Below are 27,071 nucleotides of genomic sequence, written 5' to 3'. Positions count from 1 at the left end.
TATGGGTGCCCCTGGGCAATGAGAATGTGGCTTTGTGCCCACTAGCACCACACCTGGCACAAGGGGTGCTCCAGAAATATTTGTGGCATTGAGTCTGTGCCAGGTACATTCTTCTGGTCTCAGTCCTACTCAACATGAATTAAGACTTCACCAGCATGTCCCATGATCCTTGAGATCTTCTAAGTGTTTGGAGAGAAAAGGGATTCCATTATCAACAAACACACGTTACACAAAGGTAAAGTGTTTCCACTATAGGATTTCTCATATCTTCAGTTGAGTAAGGAGACTGGACACCTATCAGATCGCCAGGATTTGAGTTCCATATCTACCACTTTCTAGACGATAACTTGAGATTCTTAATCCATGCAAGCATTCATTTGTCTTCTGTAACATGGGGTGATGATGGCATCTACTGCATAAGGCTATTATGAGATTACTTGTGAAAATACGTGTGAAGGACCTAGTAAGGTACCTAGCACATAGTAAGCCACAGCTGCAATGGCTGCTGGAACAAACTTCAGTTCCTTTCCTTCAGGTAAAGCCCATGTGATCTCCACTGCTCCCCCACATGCACCCACCAGCCTGATCCCCTCCTAATCTCCCTTTCTTCTCCAGGTCCCCTGCTCATATCCACCTCTGCCCTTCTGAGTTTCCAATCCTGCCCATTGTTCAAGATCCACTTTCCCGATAAAGCTCGGCTGCAGGAAGCCATCCCTCTTGATGCCCACAGTCCCCACTGCCTGAGGCACACTTCTAGGTGGGGTGTGTGTGTTGGGTTGTGATTACTGCTAGTCTACCCCCTTCCTACTCTCTTGTACGCTTTCTGGTTATTTTGGGCACATCAGTTTGAGATGCTCAGCTGGATAAGCAATAGCACAGAGGTTACAACTCTAGGCTCTGGGGTCAGACACACCTGAGTGTGAACACTGACTCTGCCTCTGCATAGAAAAGTGACCTTGGACAAATGACTTATCCTTGCCGAGCCTCAATTTTCTCATCTGGAAAGTGGGAATAATAATAGGCATATAAAGGATTTAACCCAGTCCTTGGTAAATAGTAAGCAGTTGATGAATGTGAGTTTATGAATGCTGTGGTTGTTGAAAATGTCATTAAACACTGTCACCAGTGAACTCCTGGGGCACAGTATGCAGTAAAATAGAATCAGCTCACAGCTAAGTAGCTGAACACTTAGCTCCTGCTCCCGCTCCTGCTCTTCAGCCGCCCGAGGCTTTATTTTCTCAACTGTAAGATGGGTATAAGAACTGCTGCCATGCCTACCTCATGAGATAATTGAGAGGATCGAGTGAGGGGATGCAAACTAACAATACCTCCTCCATAGAGTTTACAGTTTACAGCATGCTTGCAAAGCGCCGCTTCAGTCATTGTTCGACAAGATTGTAACACAGAGGTGAGGTGATGAGCTCAGGGTCACGCCACCAGCAGGGATGGAACCAAGGCTGGCACATGGTCCTCTTCTGTCTTGTTCAGTGTTGTGTCCCTGAGTCCTAGCACAGGGCCAGGCACACAGGAAGTGTTTAGTAAATATCCAGTTCTGTCCACCATGCTGTGCTACTTCCCAGCCTGAAGCCCGCGAGGCCATCATTTCCAGCCACCCCCATGGCATATGGTCTGGGGGCTAGAAAGAGCTCCTGAACTGAAGGGCACTCCAAGACAGGCGGGAGGAAGGGCAGAAGCGAGGTAGCTCCCCAGGGAGTTCAGGCATGGGGAAGATACAGCCTAAGTCACCTCAGCCATGCAGGCGACAAGACTGAGGAGGGGATGCCCCAGGCTCAAGGACAAGTGGAAAATTGCTAAGGAACCTTTAATAGGAGGGCAGCTGCCCTCAGAAGACAGGCTGTTTGCTTCCCACCCATAGAGAGACAAAGAGAGTTAATCAGAGTTCGAGTGGGTTAGCGGGGAAGCCACGGGAAGCCAGGCTGGGCAGGAAGTTATTCTCCGCCTGTATTTCCCTTACCCCTTTGCTCTCCCACCACTGTTCTTTTGGCTACAACCACACGGTGTGCCCTCAGCCAGCACCATGGACTTGAGGGGGCGTTGAGAGAGAGGAGGGCAGGCCAGAGGCCGTGGGGTCCACTCACTTCAGGTTTGACCCACACCCTGCCTGCAAGTTTCACCAAAGCAACTTTTGCTGGAAGGCGTGGGCAAGAGGCATGCCCTGCAATCACGCCAGAAATCCAAACGCAGCCATCCCCTCCAAGTCCTGCTCACCTCCTCTGTGCATCTTCTCCAGGCAAGACCCAGTGGGCTTTCTCTTGTCTGAATTGTGGTACCAAAAGCTTATCCCACCTCCCACTGTAGATCCTGAATTGAAAAGGGCATCAGGAGGCACCTGCCAACGTCCTCCCACGGATGGCAGGAATCCCTTCCTCAGCATCCCAGGCAAATTGTCCACTGGCTCCTGCTTGACCATTTCTCTGCAAAAGGAAGCTCACGCCCTCACAAGGGGCCCAAGCCTTCGGACAGCTGTAACTGTGTTCAGACAACAGGTGCTTTGGGAAATAGAGGCAGCCATGAGCTGTGGCAAAACGTGTCTGTGATTTGGAAACAGGAAACCTGGCTTGCAATCCCACTTCTGTGAGGCCCTGAGCAAATCACTTCCTTCATTAAATCACATGGTTTCCTGCCTTGTAAAATGGGGAGAATAATATCCCTAGAGCTCACAGGGCTCCTGGGAGAAGCAAGTGAAATTTTGCAAGAAATGCACTGGGAAACATCACATTCTGTACAGGATGGTGGTATTATTCAAAGATCCAAGAAAGTAAACGTGAGGCCCCGAGAATTCCTATCATTGGCCATGTCTTTGGCTTAAGGCACTGAAGGTCTGGTGAAATGGGAAGGTAACTGTATTCCTTTTCTGTTACTGCCAGAACAAATTTCTACCAACTCAGCAATTTAAGCACAAATTTATTATCTCACAGTTCTGAGGCTCAGAAGTCCAGGTTGACTCAGCTGGTTTTCGGTCTAGGGCCTTACAGGGATGAAATCAAGGTATTGGCTGGCTGGGCTCTTATGGGAAGATTCAGGGAAGAATCCACTTCCTCCTGGATTGTGGTTGTGGCAGAATCTAGTTCCTTGCAGTTGTAGGACTGAGGTCACCATATCCTGGCTGGCTGTCAGCTGGGGGGCACCCTCAGCTCCTAGAGGCTTCTCTCCAGTCTTTGCCCTTGGACAGGTCCCCATGTCTCAGAGCCAGGGGTGGCACAATGGGTCATATCCTTCTAACTTCCCCTCTGGGCACCTCTCCTCTGTCTCCAGCCAGAGATAGTGCTCAGCTTTTCAGGGCCCATGTGATTAGACTGGGCCCCCCTGATAATCCACGATAATCTCCATATTTTAAGGTTGTTATGGGTTGAATTGTGCCCCCCTCCAAAAAAGATATGTTGAAGTCCTAAGCCCCAAATATCTCAGAATGCGACCTTAATTGGAAATAGGGTCTTACAAAAGTAACCAAGTTAAAAGGAGGTCACTTGGGTGGACCCTGATCCAAGGTGACCTTGTGTCCTTATAAAAGGACCTGGTGTCCTTATAAAAAGGGGAAATTTGGACACAGGGACAGACATACACAGAGGGAAGACAACGTGAAGACGCACAGGGAGAAGACAGCCATGTGACTGGAGTGATGCACCTACAAGCCAAGGAACGGCAAGGATTGCCAGCAAACACCAGAAGCCGGAAGAGGCGAGGAAGGATCCTCCCCTAGAGTCAGCAGAGAGAGCACGGCCCTGCTGACACCTTGATTTCAGACTTCTAGCCTCCAGAATTGTGAGACAATAAACTTCTGTTGTTTTAAGCCAACCAATTTTTTTGGTGCTTTGTTGGGGTAGCTCTGAGAAACTAACAACAACCTTAATGACATCTGCAAAGTCCCGTTGCTGTGTGAAGTAACACTCACAGGCTCCCAGGGAATCAGGATGCAGGGCTCTTTGCGGGGGGCGACGCATTATTCTGCCTACCAAACTCACCCAGTGATGATCACAATCCTTATGCTTTAGCATGCCTTCCTATCAGACTCACTGAGCAAACTGCATCCAAAGGGGAAGGCCATGACTGGGAACTGGGAAAGAAGGAGGAGGTGGTGAAGGGGCCAAGAAAACGGGCCAGAGCAGAAGCCCCGCTGCAGAGAGGGCACATGTGATCCCACTTTGTTATAAACAAGGTGAACTAGACCAGCAGGAAGCGTCGGCATCTTGCAGCCACATTTCTACCCCCGGCACCTCACTAAGTCTCACTTCCCCCAACCTGTGAATGGGGATCATTAATACCTAACTTCACAGAGATGTAAGAATGAAATGAGGTCATGAAAATAAAGAACACCTCCTACTTACTATAAAGGCTGGCACATAGTAAGCGTTTGATAGAACTTAGCCACTATAGTTACATATCTAGTACACAGATGTTTAATTATGTATCTAAAACACAGTATATACACACACACACACAGAGACTGGGAGAATATATCCACAATGTTAACAGTGATAACTTATGATGGGTGGCAAGAGCTTTCAAAGTTTTATTTAGAGGTTTATAAACCTTGATAGTTGAATTTTTACAGCAAGTATGTATTACTTTTATAAGTTAAAACTATTCTTAATTAAAAACACGTATGTCCCTAGGAAACTAGTTTTGAATGTCCTTCCACACCCACAGAGTTGTGTTCTAGAACTGAAACGGATTTGTTCTCTCTCTCTCGCTCTCTCTCGCTCTCTCACACACTCTCTCTCTCTCTCTCTCTCTCTCACACACACACACACACACACACACACACACACACACACCCTGTAGTATTCCCTAAAGACCTTCTCCCTCTCATGCGCCTTCACCCCAGTCCCAGCCCTGGACCCTCAGCCCCGGCCCCTCAGCCCCGCAGCGGTACCCCAAGATGAAACTCAATCCTCTTCAGCTTGGCTTTTTGGTGGAGCCAGAGGCTGTAGGCAGTGGCGACTCCAGGCCCTCCCACTCTGCTCTCAGCTTGCAAGTCCCCCACCCCTTTGAGCCCATCACCACCTCAGGAGCTGTGCTCTGAAAGGCTCTTTGTTGCTCGGCAAAGTGCTTTCGGAGGCTGTTTGAAAAACATTCTCTGCAGACGTTTCCATCCACCCCCAGGTCTCTCTCCAAGGGGCTCAAGGAAGGAAAGGACACTACTCCAGGTGCCCCAGGTTGTGCACCCCCTCAATCTCCACCCCCTCCCCCAGTTCAATCAATCAATTAATTCACATACAGAGATTATAAGCAAAGTGATGCTGGAGGCCAAGGTAAGGAAGGAGCATGATAATGCACTGCAGTGTCATGGCTTTTAACAAAGACCAGTTTCAATAAATTGGAATGATTTTATTTCACAGCATAGCACAGGGATTAAAAGTACAGACTCTGCCTGAGACTTCATTTGAATCTGAACTGCAACAGTTACTAGCTGTGTGACCTTCAACACTGGATTTTAAATTCTTTGAGCCTCAGTTTCTTCATGTGTCAAGTGGGAATAAGCTTGCCTCAAGGTCTTAACATGAGGATCGAATCAGCCATACATGTAAATCTCCCAGTACCTAGAAGAAGTGCTCAATAAATGGACCCTGTTGTTGACATTCTTCTTATTATTAGAAATGCAGACACAGATTTTGCCTTGGAGGTCTAAGTGGGAGTTAGGCAGAGCCCCTTGAAAGTTCGATGAGGACTTGGCTACAGTACTGTAAACGGCATTCAGAAACTAAAGGTCACACAAATAGTAAAGAGCTAGTTAGTTGCTTTATAGGAGAGATTAGAAGAGGGAGGTTATCCAGTACAGCCTGGCTCCTTACCTTTGCACCTCTCCTCCCAAGAGCCTTTACCTAGCTCCAGAAAGATCCCTACCAGACAGAAGGTATGAATCAGCTGTACCCACACCACCCCACTCCCAGGCAACACAAATACCAGTATGACCGCCAGGAGCCCACCTTGTTCCCAAGCCCTGGTGTGGGTGCTATACCAGTCACCTGCCTGGTGTACCTTGCTCTTACCCTCTTCCCTCCCCAGACAGGCTCTTCCCCCTAGGAGGCTCTGCCCTAGATTCCCAAAGGTCCCAGGCCCAGACTCCCCTTCGCAGCACTCCAGCCACCCACTGGGCCATCTGTGGTTTCAGAAACAGTGCGAGCCCCCTTCTCTACCTGGAATCCCACCTGCCATTGACATACTGGGTGCCCCTGGACACACTGCCCCCCCCTCTACACCACGTGTGCCTCTCTAACCCCCGCCCCCCCGTGCCTAGTCTCGGCCAGATTCCAGCCCCTCTTGCTAGCTACCCTGTGCTCCAAGAGAAGGCAGAGAAGGTCGTGGCTGGCGTGGCCAGGGAGAGAGGCTCAGTGGAAGAAGGAGCCACCTGTGACCTGGGCTGACTGCAGGAGGGGAGGGCATCCCAGGTGCACCCCACTTGTAATAGAGTGAAAAAAGGCTTAGAAACAGACTGTAATGAGCCCTGGATGCCAAGCTTGATCCCTCCTTCCCAATAGGCTACTTAGAAGATTAGATGGAGGAGCAGGGAGTGGGCTGGCACACAGGGTTCAGCGAGGCACAGTACTGGAAGCACTCCACTTTCCATCCACACCAGACAGCTCTGCGTTCTCCAACCCCGTCACCCTCAAATGCTGGGGCTGGTGGAAAGAGTCATCGAGTCCATTTCTCTCATGCCACCACCAGTGGATGCTTCCTCAAAGAGCACCAAGCTGTCTCCAACCTCACTGCCTTTGGACGTGTAGTCTCCTTTGCCAGGAATCTCTCTTCTCCACTCTGCCTTCAAGGTCTAACTTGAGAGACTCCTCCTCCAGGGCAGCCTTGTCTGTCTCTCCCAGAGAGGATCCACTGTCCTTTCCTCTGTTCTCGTAGAACTCAGAGTGCCCCTCTATTACCATGTTTACCACAGTGCCTTGTGATTACTTCCGGAGTATTATGAGTCTCTCTTTATTGCTGCATTGCCAGCCCCTTAAGAACAGGAGTCCTGTATTATTCATTCTGTAACAGCACCTGGGACACTCAATAAATGCTTGCTTGTAGCATCATCAATACCACTTTTTATCGAATGCCTGCTACATGCCAGAGATGACACTAAGTATGTGAGATAGAAAATCTCATTTAACCCTCCTATAACTCTGCAAGCTAAGTATCACTTACCCCATCTTTCAGATAAGGAAGCTATCCTTTGGAGAACCTCAGCTAAGTGTGTGGGAAAAGCAGGAACCTCAGCTAAACGTGTGCTGTGTCCTTAGGTAGCCCGAAGCAGATATTTATTTCTGGTTACTGAAATCTACTCAGTTTAAGTCAGTCCAGTTGATAATCTGCTCTTGAATAAACATCAGGGGCATCTGTTATTCTACAGAGGAGCAGCTTGTCATGTGGCTAGCCCCAGAACAAGGTTAATTAGACCTTTCTACAGCCAGTGGGTACTAAATTCTCCCTGTATCTTACTTTTTCCTCAACAAAAAGAGCTATAACGGCGATTTCTCTAAAATGCAATGTGCCTCCCAGGTAAAACGTGGAAGGGAGGTGGCCCAGTCGGTGGATTAACTGAGGAAGGGGCTGGACGGGATTTAATCATTGTCATCCAGTAATTGAGGGCAGATGAGAGGTAATTAGGGGGAGAACCACAACAGCACACACACAAACGCCATGCTAACTGCTGCACAGCCATTATCTCTCCACGCGTCATCACCCTTTCACCTCTTCAAAGAAGCACCATCTTTCCCACCCTCGTAATCACAAAGCCAGGGGCCTGTCTCAGCCCTGGTCCTCCTCATCCTCTCTCTTCCTTGCCAGAACTTGCCACCCCACCCCGCACCCCCGTCTCCACCCCCCTGGGCTTACATGAATCTAGGCTCTGCTGCTTCTTTCCCTTTGTTGCTCCTTCTGACAGCATGTGCTCCGTTCCACCTCACTCTCCTCCTATCTCCTTTTCCTTTGCCAACCTCTTCAATCAGGGCCTCGGCTCCGTCTCATTTCACCGGATGTCTGCTCCCTGGGGATCTCATCCAAGCCTGTGTGAGATGCGGCTTATACCAATCAGTGACACCCTCAGAACACTTGCAAATCTTTGCAGTAACCATAATGGTGATTAGCAAACAACCCCCTGCCAGAGGCCTATGGAAGCAATCGATTTGGGACTCTTGTCCCAATCCCTTTCAGTGTCCATCCCAAATTAGAAGACGGTGGAGGGAGGGGAAAGAGAATACAATAAAATGATCATAAAAGCAAGGGTCGAACTGCAGAAATACAAAGGATTATAAGAGACTGCTACCAACAACTATATGCCAATAAAATGGACAACCACGAAGAAATGGACAAATTCTTGGAAAGGTACAATTTCTAAGACTGAACCAGGAAGAATTAGAAAATATTAACAGACCTATCACAAGTAATGACATTGAAACCGTAATCAAAAATCTAACAACAAACAAAAGTCCAGGACCAGATGGCTTCACAGGCGAATTCTATCATTTAGAGAAGAGCTAACACCAATCTTTCTCAAACTCTTCCAAAAAACTGCGGAGGGAGAAACACTCCCAAATTCATTCTACGAAGCCACCATCACCCTGATCCCAAAACCAGAATAAGATGTTACCAAAAAAGAAAATTATAGACCAATATCACTGATGAACATAGATGCAAAAATCCTCAACAAAATACTAGCAAAAAGAATACAACAGCACATTAAAAGGATCATACACCATGATCAAGTGGGATTTATCCCAGGGATGCAAGGATTCTTCAATATATGCAAATCAATCCATGTGATACACCACATTAACAAATTAACGAATAACAACCACATGATCATCTCAATAGATGCAGAAAAAGCTTTTGACAAAATTCAACACCCATTTAAGAAAAAAACTCTCCAGAAAATGGGCATAGAGGGAACCCACCTCAACATAGTAAAGTCCATATATGACAAACCCACAGCAAGCATCATTCCCAATGGTGAAAAACTGAAAGCATTTCCACTAGGATCAGGAACAAGACAAGGATGTCCACTCTCGCCACTCTTATTCAACTTTGTTCTGGAAGTCCTAGCCACAGCAATCAGAGAAGAAAAAGAAATAAAGGAAATACAAATTGGAAAAGAAGAAGTAAAACTGTCACTATTTGCCAATGACATGATACTATATATAGAAAATCCTAAAGATGCCAGCAGAAAACTACTAGAACTAGTCAATGAATTTGGTAAGGTTGCAGGATACAAAATTAATGCACAGAAATCTCTGGCATTGGTATACACCAACAACGAAAAATCAGAAAGAGAAATTAAGGAAACACTCCCATTTGCCACTGCAACAAAAAGAATAAAATACCTAGGAATAAACCTACCTAAGGAGGTGAAAGACTTGTACTCAGAAAACTATAAAACACTGATGAAAGAAATCAAAGTTGACATAGACAAATGGAGATATATACCATGTTCTTGGATTAGAAGAATCAATAATGTGAAAATGACTATACTACACAAAGCAACCTACAGATTCAATGCAATCCCTATCAAACTACCAATGACATTCTTCACAGAATTAGAACAAAAAATCTTACAATTCGTATGGAAACACAAAAGGTCTCGAATAGCCAAAGCAATCTTGAGAAAGAAAAACGGAGTTGGAGGAATCAGGCTCCCCAACTTCAAACTATACCACAAAGCTACAGTAATCAAGACAGTATGGTACTGGCACAAAAACAGAAATATAGACCAATGGTACAGGATAGAATGCCCAAAGATAAACCCACGCACAAATGGGCGCCTAATTTACGACAAAGGAGGCAAGAACATACAATGGAGAAAAGACAGCCTTTTCAATAAGTGGTGCTGGGAAAACTGGACAGCTACACGTAAAAGAATGTGAAAAGAATTAGAACACTACCTAATACCATACACAAAAATAAACTCCGAATGGATTAAAGACTTAAATGTAAGACCAGACACTATAAAACTTTTAGAGGAAAACACAGGAAAAACACTCTTTGACATAAATCACAGCAAGATCTTTTTTGACTCACCCCTTGAGTAACAGAAATAAAAACAAAAATAAACAAATGGGACTTAATTAAACCTAAAAGCCTTTGTACAGTAAAGGAAACCATAAACAAGACAAAAAGACAGCCCTCAGAATGGGAGAAAATATTTGCAAATGAAACAACAGACAAAGGATTAATCTCCAAAATATACAAATAGCTCATGGAGCTCAATAACAAAAAAACAAACAATCCAGTTAAAAAATGGGTGGAAGATCTAAATAGACGTTTCACCAAGGAAGACATACAGATGGCCAGGAGGCACATGAAAAGATGCTCAACATCACTAATTGATAGAGAAATGCAAATCAAAACTACAATGAGGTATCACCTCATGCCAGTCAGAATGGCCATTATCAAAAAAGCTAGAAATAATAAATGCTGGAAAGGGTGTGGTGAAAAGGGAACCCTTCTACACTGTTGGTGGGAATGTAAATCGATACAACCACTATGGAAAACAATATGGAGGTTCCTTAAAAGGCTAAAAAATAGAACTACCATATGACCCAGCAATCCCACCACTGGGCATATACCCTGAGAAAACCATAATTCAAAAAGAGACATGCACCCCAATGTTCATTGCAGCACTATTTACAACAGCCAGGACATGGAAGCAACCTAAATCTCCACTGACAGTTAATTGGATAAAGAAGATGTGGCACATATATACAATGGAATATTACTCAGTCATAAAAAGAAACAAAATTGAGTTATTTGTAGTGAGGTGGATGGACCTAGAGTTTGTCATACAGAGTGAAGTAAGTCAAAAAGAGAAAAACAAATACCATATGCTAACGCATATGTATGGAATCTTAAAAAAAAAAAAAAAGTGGTACTGATGAACCTAGTTGCAGGCCAGGAATAAAGAGGCAGACATAGAGAATGGACTTGATGACATGGGATGGGAGGGTGAAGCTGGGACGAAGTGAAAGTAGCATCGACATATATACACTACCAAATGTAAAATAGTTGACTGGTGGGAAGCAGCAGCATAGCACAGGGAGATCGCTCGGCGCTTTGCGATGACCTAGAAGGGTGGGATAGGGAGGATGGGAGGGAGGCTCAAGAGGGAGGGGATGTGGGGACATATGTATGCGTATGCTGATTTGATTTGTTGTGCAACAGAAACTAACATGGTATTGTGAAGCAATTATACTCCAATAAAGATTAAAAAAAAAAAAAGCAAGGGTCGAGCTGTATACCTATCAAATGTGCGCTTACCTGTATGCATATTCCACTTTACAAACACAGGTTTTCAAAGACCTCCCAAATAAAACAAAAAACAAACAGTTGAGAAATCCACAGCCTAGATCAAGAGCACTGGATAACTGACGCAGGAGAGAGAGAGAGAAATGTTAGTTCACTTTCCGTTTCCTATTAATGCCCATGGGAAGACTGAGCAAGGAAAACTTTATGGATTAGGAGCAGGTAGTTGGTGTGTCCATTTGTAATGTTACACAATTGTTTAGTCTTCAAAAAGACTTTGGCAGAGAGTTGTAGACCTACAAGGAGGGGCCTGAAAGATCACCTAATCCCCCTTTTCGTTTTACAGATGAGGAAACTGAGGCTCAGAAAGGGAAACTGTCTTGTCTCAGGCCAGTGATCATCTACTTGCCACTTATGCCTCTTCTGTATTCTGATCCATGGGGATACTGATCAAAAGTGTGATGAACAGGCCCACAAAGGTCCCAGGAGAGCTGAGGTGCACCTGCCAATATCTCCTGGGCTTAGAGGAAAGCTCACAGCAGCCTGACCCGACCAGTTACAGCAAAGCGCATCCCATCTCTTTGGTGCCATGTCTTTTTTTCCCCTTGATGTATGATCACTTAATTCCCTCCTTGATTGCTTTTCAAAAGCAATCTAAATTAATGCGAACCCACAAAGGGCAAGGCTCTCTGTGAATAATCAGTGCATGATAATAAATGCAAATAGGGAAAGATGCAAAGTTGGGCTAAGAAGAGGGCTCCCAGCTCCCTGCCCCCCTCACTCTCTTCTCATTGGGAATTCTCTTCACACCATTAAGGAAAGGGTTTTGAGGAAACTTGAGAAAGGGTGGTATTTCTAAATAGGCCACTGGGTTCACTGAAGGACAGCTGGAGGACAAAACAGAAGCTGAAAGAATCAGACGACTGATTGCTACCAGATCTTTGCCTTTTTAGTAGCTTTTGCTGGAGACAAAACACTTGTCCAAATTTCTGCCATTTAGAGAGGAAATATCATCACAGTCAAGGATCCACCATCACTTAATCCCATCTATGCAGGATTTCCTTCCACAAACCTTTAGCGCACCCTATGTCGTCTCCTTTCTGTCTTAGCCTAAGGCCAAATGGTTCCCATCCGTAAACTTTACTCCTGCTTTTACCCCTGTCTCAAATGCCCTCCCTACTGCCTTTGACAAATTCACATCTTATACATCTTTCAGAGCCCTTCTTAAAGCCTTCTCTGACAACTCCACCCTTTTTGGAAGTTCCTGTGATTCCAGGGGACATGGCAGAAATTGCTAGTGCCCACCAGTATCTGCATTTCTTCCCTCCTTCTCAGGCACACAGCTAGACTAACTTTCCAGCCTTCCTTGCAGTCAGGTGTGGTCATGTGCCTGGGTTCTGGCCAATAAAATGTGAGCACAGTAGTGCCTGCCTTTTCCAGGCCTAACCTGTACGGAATTCTCAGGCATGGTCCTCACTCTCTCTTTCCCCATCTATGGCTGAATGGGAAGGACTCCACAGGCCTTGAGGAGGGCCGGAGTCACAAGATGGAAGAAGCCTGGGTCTCTGAATGACTGTGTGGAGCAGATTTCCCTACCAATTCAAAATGAGTGTGAAATAAACTTTTATGGTGCTGAGCCACTGAGATTTTGAGATTTATCTATTACAGCAGCTAGCTTTACATATTTTAACTAACACAGGATGGTATATAGATTTTACTACACATGCCAACTCTGACCTATGGTAGTGGCTGCCTGGAACTCCACGTTGAGAAGGATTACTAGGCAGCATCTGAGCTTACTATGGAAAGACTGTAGTAACTGATTAGTTATGTCTGCCATGCTGTGTTTTCCTATCTCTGACGTATAATGTATGTTTTAGTACTTAACTTAGCAACTGATTGTATACAACTTTGTACTGTTTTTCACTGCTGTGTGTCCCTCAATCCTACCTCCCCTATAAAGTTATAAACTCCTTGAGGGCAGAGGCCAAGCCCTGTCCACGTCTGCCTAAAAGAGGACATACAGATGCAAATACTTATAAAGCTGACTTAAAAGTCAAATTCAAAGATGGAAATAAAAGGTGTTCAGACCTTCAGTTGGACTGTCTTGAACATTATGCAGAGGAAACAGAGGTTTAGGAAATGATGCAGCCAGTAAAAGGCAAGCCCCTGCGCATCCCCAGCTAAATGGGATATGAGTCCCTTCTGGAAGTTAGTTTTATCTCAAGTCATACTTAATAGGCAGAGGTATATGGCAAGGGGATGCACTATCTGTGGAGCTTGAAATTGGGGCTCCTTGCACCGCTTTATTTAAGATTATAGACTATCAGAGTTAGAACATCATCTAATCCAGGGACAGAAAACAGATGTGAAATCAGGTGCCATCTAATCAATTCACAATGGCTGCCTGGAGAGCTGTATTCAGAAAAGTCTGAGATCATATCTGAGATTGGTAGGAAATGAGAGAGAAAATCCAGAAGTTCTATGCCCTTCCTCCATCTGTCATTCCTGATCTAGTCCACCCTCATCATTTGACTATGACCATATTAAGTCCCAAGAGGAAGAGCTGACTTACCCAACATCACAGAATAAGCTGGTGGAAAAATAAGGACTCAAACCCAGGTCTCCCTGCATGTTCCATTTTCCTAGTATTCCAAGGTTTAAAACAGGAGATGGACCTGAGAGTGTAATTTTGAGCTACGGGTAATCAAAATACTCCTAATCACTTATTAGCACTGTGTGCCAAGTACTGTTCTAAGTGCTTTTCACATATAATATCATTCAATCCTGCCAGAACAGTGAGAAAGGTGCTATAATCATCCCCGCTTCATAGATGAAATTAAGGTACAAGAGAGGTTAGTAACCTGCCCAAGACTCCAGGACCACTAAGTGGCAAAGAAGGGATTTAAACACAAAGGGAAGGAAAAACTCAGAAAAGAACAGAACTGGATTCAGAAATATCCTCATATAACTCATGGATGAGGCTGGTAATTTCACTAACACATGTGAAGTCAACTAACATTGGAAAAATATCCCAGGAAGCCTTTGTGATCTTTTCAAAGCACCTAAAGGCTGCAGAATAAGGAGTACAAAGTCCTCTTGCAGTGACAGGGAGCAGCAGTGAGTGACTGAGAAGACAGGAGACAGCAGGACTCAGGTAGGACACTGAGCTCCTGGCATGAACATACAGGTCTCACTACGATCTCAAGCATGACAGGCTGGCCCCAAAAGGTCTCATTTTGCTGAAAAGACCCCTTGAAATGAAAAACGTGGTACATGGAATAGCACCGGCTGACTCGATCCCCATGGCTGCTGTTTCAGAACAGAAAGACGTGCCCATCAATATATTTATAGGCTTAAACCTGGCCTGCAGTTAAGCTACCTGGGGCTGCTCGACATCTGTCTCAGTGCACATTTCCCCCCATTTTTTTGTTTCACTAGGTTTTAATCAGCTAGTTATTTTGAGCCTGAATTACAATTTCACACATATTCAGAGCCAAATGACATAAAAAAAATAAAGAAACCCCATGACCAAAACAGAACTTGGGGCCAGCAGCTCAGCAAGGGCAGCCCCCTGGGAATAACCCCTGCCTGGGATCAAAAGAAAGTCAAGTGGTGTGTCACATCTGAGGGCTGGGGAGTCTGGGGGAAGGGGGGCCCCTCAGCCTTGAGCCCAGCCAGTCCAGGCCATGCACAGCCGGTCACCCCTTTATTCCATGACCTTGGCCTGGAAACCCCTTTCCTCCCCTTCCTGAGGAAAATCCTCCAGTTCCTTCAAGGCCTAGCCCAACTGTCAACTTCTTGGGAAGTTTTCTCTTATTCCATTCCTACCCTATTTCTACTTCCTGCAAAAAAACTCCCTCCTCCCCTTCCTCCTTCTCCCCCTCCCCCCTCTTCCTTCTCCCCCTCCCCCTCCTCCTCCTCCTCTTCCTCCTCTGTGTTGCCAGCAACTTCATCACACCATGGTGAGCTGTCCAGGGCCTGTCTCCCCGACCACACTGAGCTCCTCAGGACAGGGCCTGCGTTTTCCTCAACTCCCAGCCCATTCCACATGTTTCTGGATGAAGGGGGAAAGGAGGAGGGAAGAGAGCACAGCTGTGAACCACCCTTATTCAAACAGATTGAATCAACATCAGGCAGGAACTTGGAGGCAGAGGCAGGTCCAGGCCCTCTGGTCACCAGGTTTATTAGGTGGAAAGCACTGGAGAGAAAAAGTTGAGAAGCAACACACTGCCCCAGTTTTTCTACCATGAGCAAGTATTACTTTTAGCACTGCAAAAACATAAAGTAAACATTATTTTTAAGGGCCTACATGTTCCCTATCTTAAAAGAACTTACAATGTTTCCTATTGTGTGGGAAGTAGATGCTGAATGACCTATGATGAGAGGAGACATTTACAGAGCGCTTTGGGCGCACAGGGAGGGAGAAGCTCAGCTTGCCTGCGGGCATCAGGGAAGGCTTCTCACAGGAGGGAATGCTTCCCTGGAGACTTGAGGATGAGTGAGAGCCCACCAGGTAGACTAGGGCAGGAGAGGTGGAAGGGAATTCCAGGCATAAGGAACAGTGCATGCAAAGGCACGGAGGCATGAGAGTGCAGGCTAAATGATACAGCTGGAATGCTGGGTGCATGGGAGAGAGTGGTAGACCTGAGTTTGGAGGATGTGCAATAAAGGGTTAACTCAGGAGGCCTGGGGTGCTCCAACCCTGCATATTCCAAAGAAAGGGCTGATTCTTGACCAGCTCCTAGGAGATAACCTCTGAGTTCCTGGAATATCCTGCCTGATACTGTCTTTGTATACCTGGGGCTTTGGGCCACACCAGATTGTCTATGCTAACAACGTGATTTATGATGAAGGCCTGGGTTTGTTTCCTAAGGTCAGTCACATGGGTAATCCATGCCTATGTGATTGACCCCCAATAAAGACTCTAAACACCGAGACTCAGGTGAGCATCCCTGCTGGCAACACTTCATAAGTGTGGTCACACATCATTGCTGGGAGAATGAAGCGCTGTCCACAGGACTCCACTGGGAGAGGATAACTGGAAGCTTATGCCTAGTGTCCCCTGGACTCACCCCCCCACACATTTTTTCATTTCCTGATTTCAATCTGTAATCTTTTGCTGTAATAAACCATAACCTATGAGTATAACAGCTTTTCTGAGTGCTGGGAACCCTTCTAGAAAATCATCTAACATAAGGGTGGTCTTGGAGACCCCCACCACAGAGGGTCAAGCAGGAGCAGAGCAAGAAGAGCTGTGCCTGGCAGGCTAATGAGTTTGAACTTCATCCTGGAGGCAGTCATTATGAAACTGAAGGGTTCTAACTTGGGGCTGGCATGACAAGGTCAAAAGGACATTCTGGAAGACATTTCGCACTACAGGTGGGGATCGATGGGAGGAGGGGACAGGGCTGGAAGCAGGAAGACCAAGACCTGGGAGGAGACTGCTAAACCAGTCCAGGCAAGAGCTGGCGAGCCCTTGGTAGTGGGCAGTGGCCATGGAGAAGGACTGAAATCAAGGGAGATTCAGAAAACAGAAGCCACAACTAGACTCTGGGGTGAGGGAGAAAAGTCAAGTCTGACTCCCAGGTTTCTGGCCTGGGCAACTGGATGAATGATGGTATCAGCCGCTGAAATGGAGGATCCTGCAGGAAAAAGTTTGGGGGTGTCCCGACTGCCAATGTGGCTTCTCTCACTATTATTCATTTCTACCATCCAGGGTAGACAGACTGCTTTGTCCATCCTTTTTTCTCCCCCTGAAGCCATCCCTTCAGCCCTTTGCCTTCAGTGATCACTTACAGATTGCTTCTCCTTAAAAACCACCAAAAGGTATACTTGGCAGATCTCCCTGACCTTGATTTCTCTGCTGGCAGAATCACAAGAAAGGCATTAGCGCCTGCTGTGAAATAGGGAGCCGGGCGGAGGAAACGCCCGGGATGGGTGGCAGACGCCTAAGAAAACAAGGGACATGTGAGGAGATTTCAAACACCTAGATGGGGTCTTGGGCCAGATATAAGGGAGGTGAGACTCAGATCCCTGTTACATGGAGTGGGGGTGTGGGGCCGAGGGAAACAGTGAGAAAGAAAAGCTGGTGAGAAAGAAAAGCTCTTTGGTCTGCACAGAAAGTCTCCCCTTGCCTGGTGCTAAGCTGCACTTTATGGGTTTCCAGGTGGCAAGGAGTCAATGTGAGTTGTGGTCCCTCCACGCTTGGCCCCAGGACCAGACGTCACAGAGCGGCCGGGCTGCTTCTGGGTGCAGGTGATCCAAGCCATCACTAAGTCAAGGGTGAATCCCACATCTCCTAGCTGTGCTCTGCAGACCCAGCAGCCCCCATAGCAGCACCGAGCCTGCAGCGCCCCCGGGGAGGCATCACCGGGAAATGCTCAAAACCAGCCTTCTTTGCTCCTTCGCCCACCACTGTGCGTCCCAGACAAATGGCTGAGTGCACAGCTGGCTTCTGGCCTCCTGGCCTTCCTCCTTCATTTGCTTATTCAACAGTTACAAAGGCCTGAGTTGCAAAGGGCTTACAGCCCATTCTACCCAGAAGAGGGCCCAGAGAGAGAAAGGCAGAGAGTAAGTGGAGAGGGGTGGAACCAACCAGTCTCTAGGTCCCAAATGGGGACCAAGATGCAGCAAGAGCCTCACATAAATACTACCCCAATAAGAGAATATGGAAAATGGTTGAAAGCACAGGCTCTGGGGACTTCCCGTGGTCCAATGGCTATGACTCCATGCTCCCAATGCAGGGGGCCTGGGTTTGATACCCAATCAGGGAACTAGATCCCACATGCATGCTACAACTAAAAGATCCCACATGCCACAACTAAGAGCCTGCGTGTCGCAGCGAGGATCTCATGTGCCGCAACTAAGACCCAGCACAGCCCAAATAAAATAAATAAATAAACATTTAAAAAAAAAAAAAGAAAGAAAGAGAAAAGAAAGCACAGGCTCTGGAATCCAGTAGACTGGGCCTGGAATCCCAAAGTGGCCGTTTACTAGCTATGTAACTGGGCAAGTTACTTAATATTTCTGAGCCTCAGTTTTCTCATCTGTGAAATAGAAAGAACAAACAAACCCTATGTCACAGGGTTGATACGTGGATTAGATGAGTTAAGGCCTAAAATGCCTCGTATATAGTAAGTGCTCAATAAATGTTATATATTTTTACTGTTGGCTCTCTAAGCCTGGCGATCAGAGAGGAAACTTTTGAGTGTTAGATCCTACAGTACTACAGTGAGACATGGTTCCTGTAATGCTTCCAACACAGGCCAGATGGGTAAGAGGATCACAGAGTTTGAGGTTGTACAGAGCTGGAAGTCTCCTGAGTGATCACATGATTCCTCCTTTCATGGGTGAGGAAACAAGAGATGCTGAATAGCTTTTCCAAGGTCATACAACAGGGTAGTAGCAAAGCCAAGACCAGAACCCAGGGCTCCAGATTTCTGTTCCATTGCTTTATTCTCCATAGAAACATATAAACAAAGGAGAGGATGCCACAGGTCAGGTCATGGATAAAACATCAGATGACTTGCTGTAGTAGAGGACACTGTTAGTGCCCGGTCTCGATCATCTTATCCAGGCCATGCACTATCCCTCTGCTGCTGTGAGTACTGGCTGCTCCACGGCATGTGGGATCTTCCCGGACCAGGGCTTGAACCCACGTCCCCTGCATTTGTAGGCGGATTCTTAACCACTGTGCCACCAGGGAAGCCCCATGCTTTGCTTTTGTTTTTAGTCACCTTCAATATCTAGCAGCAATGCTCACTTTTCATTTGCAGAAATATGTAATGTTTCCCTTTAAAATAATTTGTACAGAATGGAGCTGTTTAAAGAAAAATACTCAGAAAAATAATAAAAAGGTGATACAGATATGGAAAATTCACAAAGGCAGAACACAAAAACCATAAATTTTGCAAACTAGTCCAAAACTCTCACTTTAAGATAGGAAACTTGCACCCAGAAAGGGTGATGGAACTGCTAAGGATCACACGACTAGTTAGTTGAAGAAACAGGACAAGAACCAGATCTCGTAATTCCTGCTTCCATGTTTTTCACTCAGCACTGCTTTTCCTTCAAAGAAGGAAGAAAAACAATGTGTTTTCTTCTAGAAAACACCTTCCCAAAGATTCTGTCCTCCCTCCAAAAGGTATATAACAGAAAACCCACCAGGTTCTTTCTCATTCATGACAGAAAAAAGCCACCTTCCCTTTTCAATCAACCTCACTGGTGGTTTTCTGAGTAGAGAGGGGGCTCACAGATAACAGGGTGTGCTGGCCTGGAAAGGACACAAATCCTCTTGAAATCTGTCACTTCTGAATTCATCATTCTGCTAACATCGGATGTCAAAGCTGGAAAGGAAAGTTGGCATTTTGATGCCAGCGTCTGCCTCCAGCTGTTCCATGGGGCGTGACTGTCAAAGAGGTAGCCTATTTGTTTTCTAAACTAAAATGTACAAGCAGAGTTGGTTTAAAACGCATCTTCATGAGAATTGTGAAGCAGGAAACTGACTGTCTTTGCCATTAAACGCCTCTGGAACTTCAGGCTCCCTCCTCAACCTCTCCAAGACTCAGTTTACCCACTCTTAAATAGAGAAAATAATTCTTGTTTATTTCAATATTGTTTCAATAGCCACTAAATGTTTTGCAGGACAGCTTAACAGTTTACATGAGGTTTCCTCAGACCTAGTGTCTCATTTAATCTGTATAATTGTGTTGATGTGGATTTTATTACTTAACGGATGGGGAGACAGTGTCCGAAAGAGGCCATGTAACTTGTTCATGGTTGTAAGTGGGTCTCAAATCCAGGTCCTGTGTCCCTAGACCACCCATTTTAAAAGTTTGGAAGTATATCAACAACGTTTCCCAAAGCATATTTTTCAGAATCCCTGTTGATTGATATTGATAGATAGAGTCGCTAGTTATTACTTTTTAAAAGAGCTACCATAAATAACATTGTACTAAAAGTGTTGAGGGCTTCTTTGCTGCCATGGGACTTTCATATGAATTGTAAATCTCCAAGAGGGAACGAAGTATGAAGCATTTCTAAAACTGATTTGTCAAATTACCAATTTTGTCAAATTTCTCTCTCTCTAAAAATTAACATTCTAGAGGACACTTTGTGAAATGTGACACTATCCTATTGTAGTTACTCTTAGTTCTATCATTACTTTCAGTTAGGTTATCTGTTGCCTTACGAACAGTTAGGTTATCTGTTGCCTGCTAAACTCTCTACTCCATGTTAACTACAGAAAACGGACCTTTCTATAAAGCCTGTCTTTCAGGCCTATAATAATTAGACTGATCAGCCTATCCATTTGCTTCACAAGGCAAAACTTTGAATGACAAAGCTTTCCATCATCATATTTGATTACGTCCAGATAATTTTCAGAGAAGTTGAGCATTCTGTGCATGTCTGTGTGGCCTAGCTGCATGTCTCAAGCAACCAATATTTACTTAATATTTATCTTGCCTTTTATGTGTGTTCAATTGTCTCTCTGTAGGCCCACTGAGTCAAGGAAGACATCCTCCTCTTCTGCTCAAATCTCACACACAGGCATAAGAGGACTGGAGTAATAAGGAAGCAATAAATTCTTAATAATTTTTTAATAAAGGGCCCCACACTTTCGTTTTCTACCAGGCCCTACAAATTATGCAGCCCATCCTGAACAACCAGTGTTTAACTGTAAGCTCCGTGAAGGGAAAGACCATATCTGTCTACTCTCAGCACCTAGCATTGTGCCCAGCACAATAAAGGGGCAACCTATGTATGTATTGAATGAACAGGTGCAAGGAAAGGGCTGCAGAGAGGAGAGGCCTGGTCCTTCTTCCCAACAAGGTGTAGGACCCCCCCCTTGAATTCTGAAGGGCATTCACATGTAAAACAGGATCAGTCATTGAGTGAGAATGAAAACTCACCCACAGACAAGCTGGAGGAATAGGCCAGAACATGAAATTAAAACCCAGCCTGTAGGAAAGCAAGTAAGCAAAAGACAGGAAGCAGGCAGACACATTGTCCTCTCCGCAGATAATGGGACATTTTCCAATGCTTTTCCAGGCGACAGACAATATCAGAAAAGAGCACTAACCTGAACGTGATGCATTTTCCTTCCTGTCCCCATCCAATATCTGCCCTGCTTCCTTTCCTTTCTAAGCCAGCTATCTCCGATCCCCAGCACCTCTCAGCTGCTAAAAGCCTGAAAGGTTTAATCTCCAAGAAGGATGCTCCAGAGCTCTGTTATCAGAGTTACTTAATTCTGCATTTGCCACGGGCTTAATGATCTGCATCAGACCACACTCCCGTGACTCATGCACACACACTCGCTCTCTGGGAGCTGAAAGTTGTTCTCACTTCATCAGCACCTCAGAAGCATTAATAAAGTGCAAATGTGCAGTGGCAAAGGCAGGGGACGAGGAGGGGTTCAGTTTCGTGTTTCTGTTTCTCAGTAACACTGATGTTCTAGCAACAGTCACTGAAATTAAAACAAAACAAAACAACAACAATAAAAAAAACACAAAATATAAACGTTCATGTCATTTCACCCCAACCACCAGTTGAATGGTGTTCATTTTCCCAAGTTTCCTTCCTTATTCATTCTATATCATTGCCATAACAGTAAAATCTTTTACATGTTGCTAAATCGCCTGCCGAGGTCTCTTGTCTAAAGGCTGAGTAACATTCTACCAAATGGCTGTGACCATCTGTTATGGACTCAATGTGAGTGTCCGCCCAAATTCATTTATTGAAGGCTTTAGCCCCCAATATGATGTTATTTGGAGGTGGGGCCTTTGGGAGGTAATGAAATTTAGATGAGGTCATGAGGGTGGGGCTCCTATGATGGGATTAGTGTCCTTATACGAAGAGGAAGAGACCAGAGTTCTTGAGCTCTCTATTGTTCTCTCTTTCTACGCCACTTGAGGATATGCAAGAAGGTAGCCATTTGTAAACCAGGAAGAGAGCCCTCACCAAGAATTTGACCATGCTGGCATCTTTATTTTGGACTTCCCAACCTCTAGAACTGTGAGAAATAAATATCTGGTTTCTAAGTCACCCAGTCTGTGGTATTTTATCACAGCAGCCCAAGTTAAGACACCATCCAACGCTTAACTATTCTCCTCCCAATGGACATTATATAGGTTGTGCTTTTGTTTGTTTGTTATTATAACTAGTACTGCAATATCATATTTGAAAGGGATTTAGAGAGAGTAGAACTGCATTCAAACATTAGCTATGTCCCTTACTAGCTGGTGAGATCCTAGAGGGGAAATAGTAGTTTTTCCTGATTCAAAGCATTGATCATGGGAAAGCGCCACATAAACTATATGGCACTCTACAAATTTCACTATGACTGGAGGTGCTAAGCCCTGTCCAAAAAGAATTGCAAACACGTGGTCCCTGTCCATTGGAAACTTGCCATTGAGACAGACAGCAATTTGAGCTATTAAACAGAGGAATTATGACAGAGAAGAAGTGGGAGACTAACCTCTAGACTTTGAAGTATAAATGTGAGAGAAAAAAAAATCAATCTTCAAAAAGGCCTTAGGAATTACAAAATTCATATAGGTTGTAGGCTGACTAGTAACCATAAAGATGGCATTTAAAAGCAAACTGTTTAAAGTAGAGGCTAATAATGTGACATTTATATGCAAGGCATCATTTGTGTGCTTGGGGGGTGGGGGGAAATAACTACAGCCTGGAAGATAGTAAACTGTGTCCTATGGAGATTAGAGCCATGAGCCATGAAAAGAAAATGTATTCATCCTTTAAATATCATTGATACTTTTTAAGATAAATGAGCTATATTATCAAAACTAAAATTGTCTTATTTGAATATACTTTATGAAGACCCTCTATATAGTAAGAGTATGGTATTAGGGGGTTGGACAAGATTCTTTTGTTCAGTCACTAAATATTTATTGGTGTCTATGACACGCTAGTCTGCTATACTCTAAGATAAACAGAAAGATGAAGAAGATGAGCTCCCTGTCCTCAAGGAGCACAGACACACAAAAAGTGAGGTGTACCATCCAATAAGAGTACCTGCAAAGTGCTATAGAAGCAAAAGGAGGAAGCAAGTAATTCTACCCAATAAAGGGGTGTTCAGAAAAGTTCTCACAGTTGAAGCCACTTTTGATCTGGATCTTAATGGATGGGCAGTTTCCCTGGCAAAGAAGAAGGATCATGGATACGTGTGCACACCCCTGCAATAGAAAGCAAAAGCAATTCCAGATCCCAAAAAGACAGGGTTCCAGGTCATCTTGCTCTGAGTAGTCTAAAGTTACCTGCATCAGCATTACCTGGTGTGCTTGTTTCAAATGCAGCAGATTCCTGGGCTTCACCACACACTACTGAATCCCATGGTAGAGTCCAGCAGTTTGCACCTTACTAAACTCCTCCAGTCACTCTGACACATACCAACCTTTAAAAACCAGTGGTACCAACAACACAATGGTACTTTCCAAGCACAAATCAAGTCACAACTGTCCCCTGAGGTAATCAGCTGTCAGTGGTCTGCATATGCACCAACAGAGGCCATGGAGCAGGAGAGGGGTGAACATACAGGCACCTCCTTCAAGCCACTTCCAAAGACTCGACACCACCCCCCGCCAGCCCCTTGACAGCTAGCCAAGGCTGGTCCAGATGGATATACTCCTTAAACAGGCAGACACCATTTTGTTAGCTTAAAATCAGTTTTCCAACAGGAAGGCTCAGTAACAACGGACCAGACATGAAGGACAGTGGCAGGAGCCAACCATATCCCACTCTGTGCTCTCTCGACCACCACCTCTAAGTCTCACAAATCAGACTGGTAGACCCCAAGACCCCCAGTGAGGCAAGGGGAGAGGGAGCTCCCCTGACATCCATTGGTGGTTGAACCAGTGTTGAAGCTCAGGTGATGGAAAAGCCCAGAAGCCAAGGCAGATGTTCAGCCAAATTAAGTGGTTCCAGGAGAAAATGAAAGCTTGCCTGCCAAGACATCTGGTGTCCATTAACCTCCTAAGCAGAGCTGCAGCAGAGCCATCTGCTAGAATAGACTCTCTGGAGGCAAGGAGCCTCCCCCACCTCTGTGTGCCTCAGCTTGCTCCCAGCAAAGGCCTGGCCTTAAGAAGAGAGAGAAGGACACTGGTCCATTCTATTCCTTCCAAACTTGGGGGCCAGCAAAGAGAATGGTGAAGAGATACCCCATGAGGCCACAGTCACAGGATGTGATGCTTGCCATCAGGGAAAGTAAACTGACATCAAGGAGAGCTTAGTCACTATCAGGTGCCTGGTGACACTCAAGGAGACACTGTACAAAGACTGTGGGTGCTCCTGGAGAAATGGGACTTCTAAGTGGTGCATCTGATCAATACAGAGAGAGGAAAGAAACTAACATTTAATGAGGACCCACCATGGGCCAGGCAACGTGCTAGGCATTCCCAGATACATTTATCTTATTTAATCCTTACAACAACTCTATGCCCTAGGTGTTGTTATTTGCATTTTATAAATGACAAGACTGGGATTCAAACTCACGTCTCCTAAACTTCCAGGAAAAGTTCAATACTTCTTTCGCTAGATGACTGTGCCACAGTTAAGCCTGTCTCTTCGGTTCAGAGGATGGGTGGGAGGGGTGGGGGAAGGGCTATAACAAAAGATTATGCATGGATGAGGTTTGCTGCCTTTGATGCTTTTGAAGATGACCAGACTGAGGCTTGAAATGTATCCATGGAAACAGCTATGGTAGGAGCAGAGGCCAAATTAGTTCACCCTTGAGGCAGTTGGGTGGGGACTCTGGAGACTGTTCGTTGATGCAGAGAGACAGTGGTGTCAGCTCCCACTTCATCTTCCAGGCTCTGCCTCGCCTGTCCCCACAGCTGGACCACCGGAAGGCACAGTCTCCTCCCAAGACACCAGCCAATCCAGATACCAGGCCTTTTATGAAGCCAAACCTTAATTACCTCTGAGCCCCCAGTTCCAGGGGGCTGAAAACCCTCCCAGGGAGGCCCAAGGACAAGCTGCCACTCTGGATTGTGCTAGCCTGACTCGCGCTAGCAAAGACCTGGGCCTCACCCTTGAACTCTTGTCTAGAGCAGAGGTTACTACTGCCCCTACTCAGACCTCCAGGTAGAAACTGCCTGCCTGCCTCACCTTGAGCCCCCTCCTAGATTCCTGCCCCAGCTCTGTCCAGACCCTAGGAACCCTTCTTTCTCTTTGTGAGAACCGCCAAACTGACATTCGGCCTGATTCTCCACTGAGCCTGCAGGCCTTGGACTTTGCCTTCGCCACCTAGACCTCTATTGTTTTTCCTGCATCCATTCCCCCGCACCAGGATGGTGGTAACATCCCCCAGCTGCCCGCGGGGTTGGCACCCCACAGCCCTCAGCTGAGCCCATCTCTAAATGTGCTCTAGGCCTCTCCAAAGGTCACAGTGCCTTTTGGGGGGAAACCAACCCCAGTGACAGGTTGCTGTGAGGGTGTAAGTTCAGCCTCCTCCCCAGTTCATGACAACTCTGTAGGCCATTCCACTTCAGTGCTCCCTGTGAGATCAGCTGAGCCTTTCGATATGACTGCATAGCAGGTCAGCTTCTCTCTCTGCCCAATCCTGCTTCCTTCCCTCCTGCACAGACGTTGATCCTAAGAGCAATCCTCAACAACCTTACTGCACAGAAGTCTCCAACTCAAAGTCTGTTTCCCAGAGAACCCAGCCTCATAAAGACAGTTTTGTCCTCTTTAAACTAGAGAGCACCATATCCCATGCCCCTCCCAGCTTGTCCCTGCAGCTGCAGCCTGTCCCTATATTGGAACACTCACCCACTCTCCTGAGCTCAGCAAAATCTGGGGCATTGAAGCTGGATTCTATTCCTAACTCTACCATATACTTGCTGGGCCCCTTAGGGAATTATTTAACCTCTCTGGTCAGTTTCCTATCTATAAACTGATAAATGAGGGGGCAGTTATCCTTGCAGCTCATAGCATTTTTAATTATCTTATTCATTCAACAAACACATATTGAGAACTGACCACATGTTTTCATCCCTCAGACCCCAACTTAAATGTCACTTCCTCCAGGAAGCCCTCTCAAGCTCCAAAGCTGGGATATACAGTTCTTCTGTGCTCCTGCAGCCCCTGATCTTACCCTTCCTGTGGCTCTTACCCCCTGAATTGCAATTACCTGCTTTATGTCTTTTCCTCCATTGGACCATGAGGTCCATGAGGGCAGGAAAGGCGTTTATATCCTCCATGCCTAGTTCAGGGTCTGGCCCATGGTAAGACTGTAAAAATATGTATAAACTAATTAAGTCATTAAGCTAGGTGTTGCAGGAAAAGCAAAGACAACATCCTGCATTCACAAGGCCCTTTACAACGTGCAAATTGCTTTCATACCCAGGTCTCATTTGGTCTTCATAACAACCTTGCGGGGTAGGCAGGACTGGAACAGTATTCCCATTCTGTAGATGAAACAGAGGCCAATATGTGTCAAACTGACTTACACCCTGCTGGAGCCTGGTCTCCTGACTGCTCAGCAGGCAGCTCCCTTCCATCCCCCTGCCCCACCAAAGCACAGCGAGGTGGAGGCAGGCCTCACTAGTACTGGTTCACACGCTAGGAAGCGCTTGCCTCCATCCCCAGCCCACTGGTGCATGGGATCTGTGATTGCCCTCATCTGTAGACCACCGTCCTAAGAGTGAATGAAGAAGCCATGAAGCATCTGGGACCTGTCTTGGAAACTACTTAGACCCCATGGCAGAACAGCACATGTGACAAAAGTCCATGTGACACTCAGGAAAGCTGGCGAAGGCAGAGTGCCTGCCTGCCTAACACGCCGCAGGAGTGGAAGACTGGGT

The 27,071-nt window shown here is 45.8% G+C and overlaps 1 protein-coding gene across 3 annotated transcripts in view; it reads right to left on the bottom strand.

The window, feature by feature from the left end:
• SRGAP3 (SLIT-ROBO Rho GTPase activating protein 3) overlaps window positions 1-27,071 on the bottom strand; it is a gene marked incomplete at both ends in the record, with an annotated part of 250,892 nt that overhangs the window by 182,361 nt on the left and 41,460 nt on the right. The window lies entirely within an intron of this gene.

The sequence above is a fragment of the Leucopleurus acutus genome, assembly GCF_964270905.1.
Source record: "Leucopleurus acutus genome assembly, chromosome: 10".
In the NCBI taxonomy this organism is placed as follows: domain Eukaryota; kingdom Metazoa; phylum Chordata; class Mammalia; order Artiodactyla; family Delphinidae; genus Leucopleurus; species Leucopleurus acutus.
The sequence above is the reverse complement of the archived record's forward strand: the minus strand, read 5'-3'. Positions and strand labels throughout refer to the sequence as shown.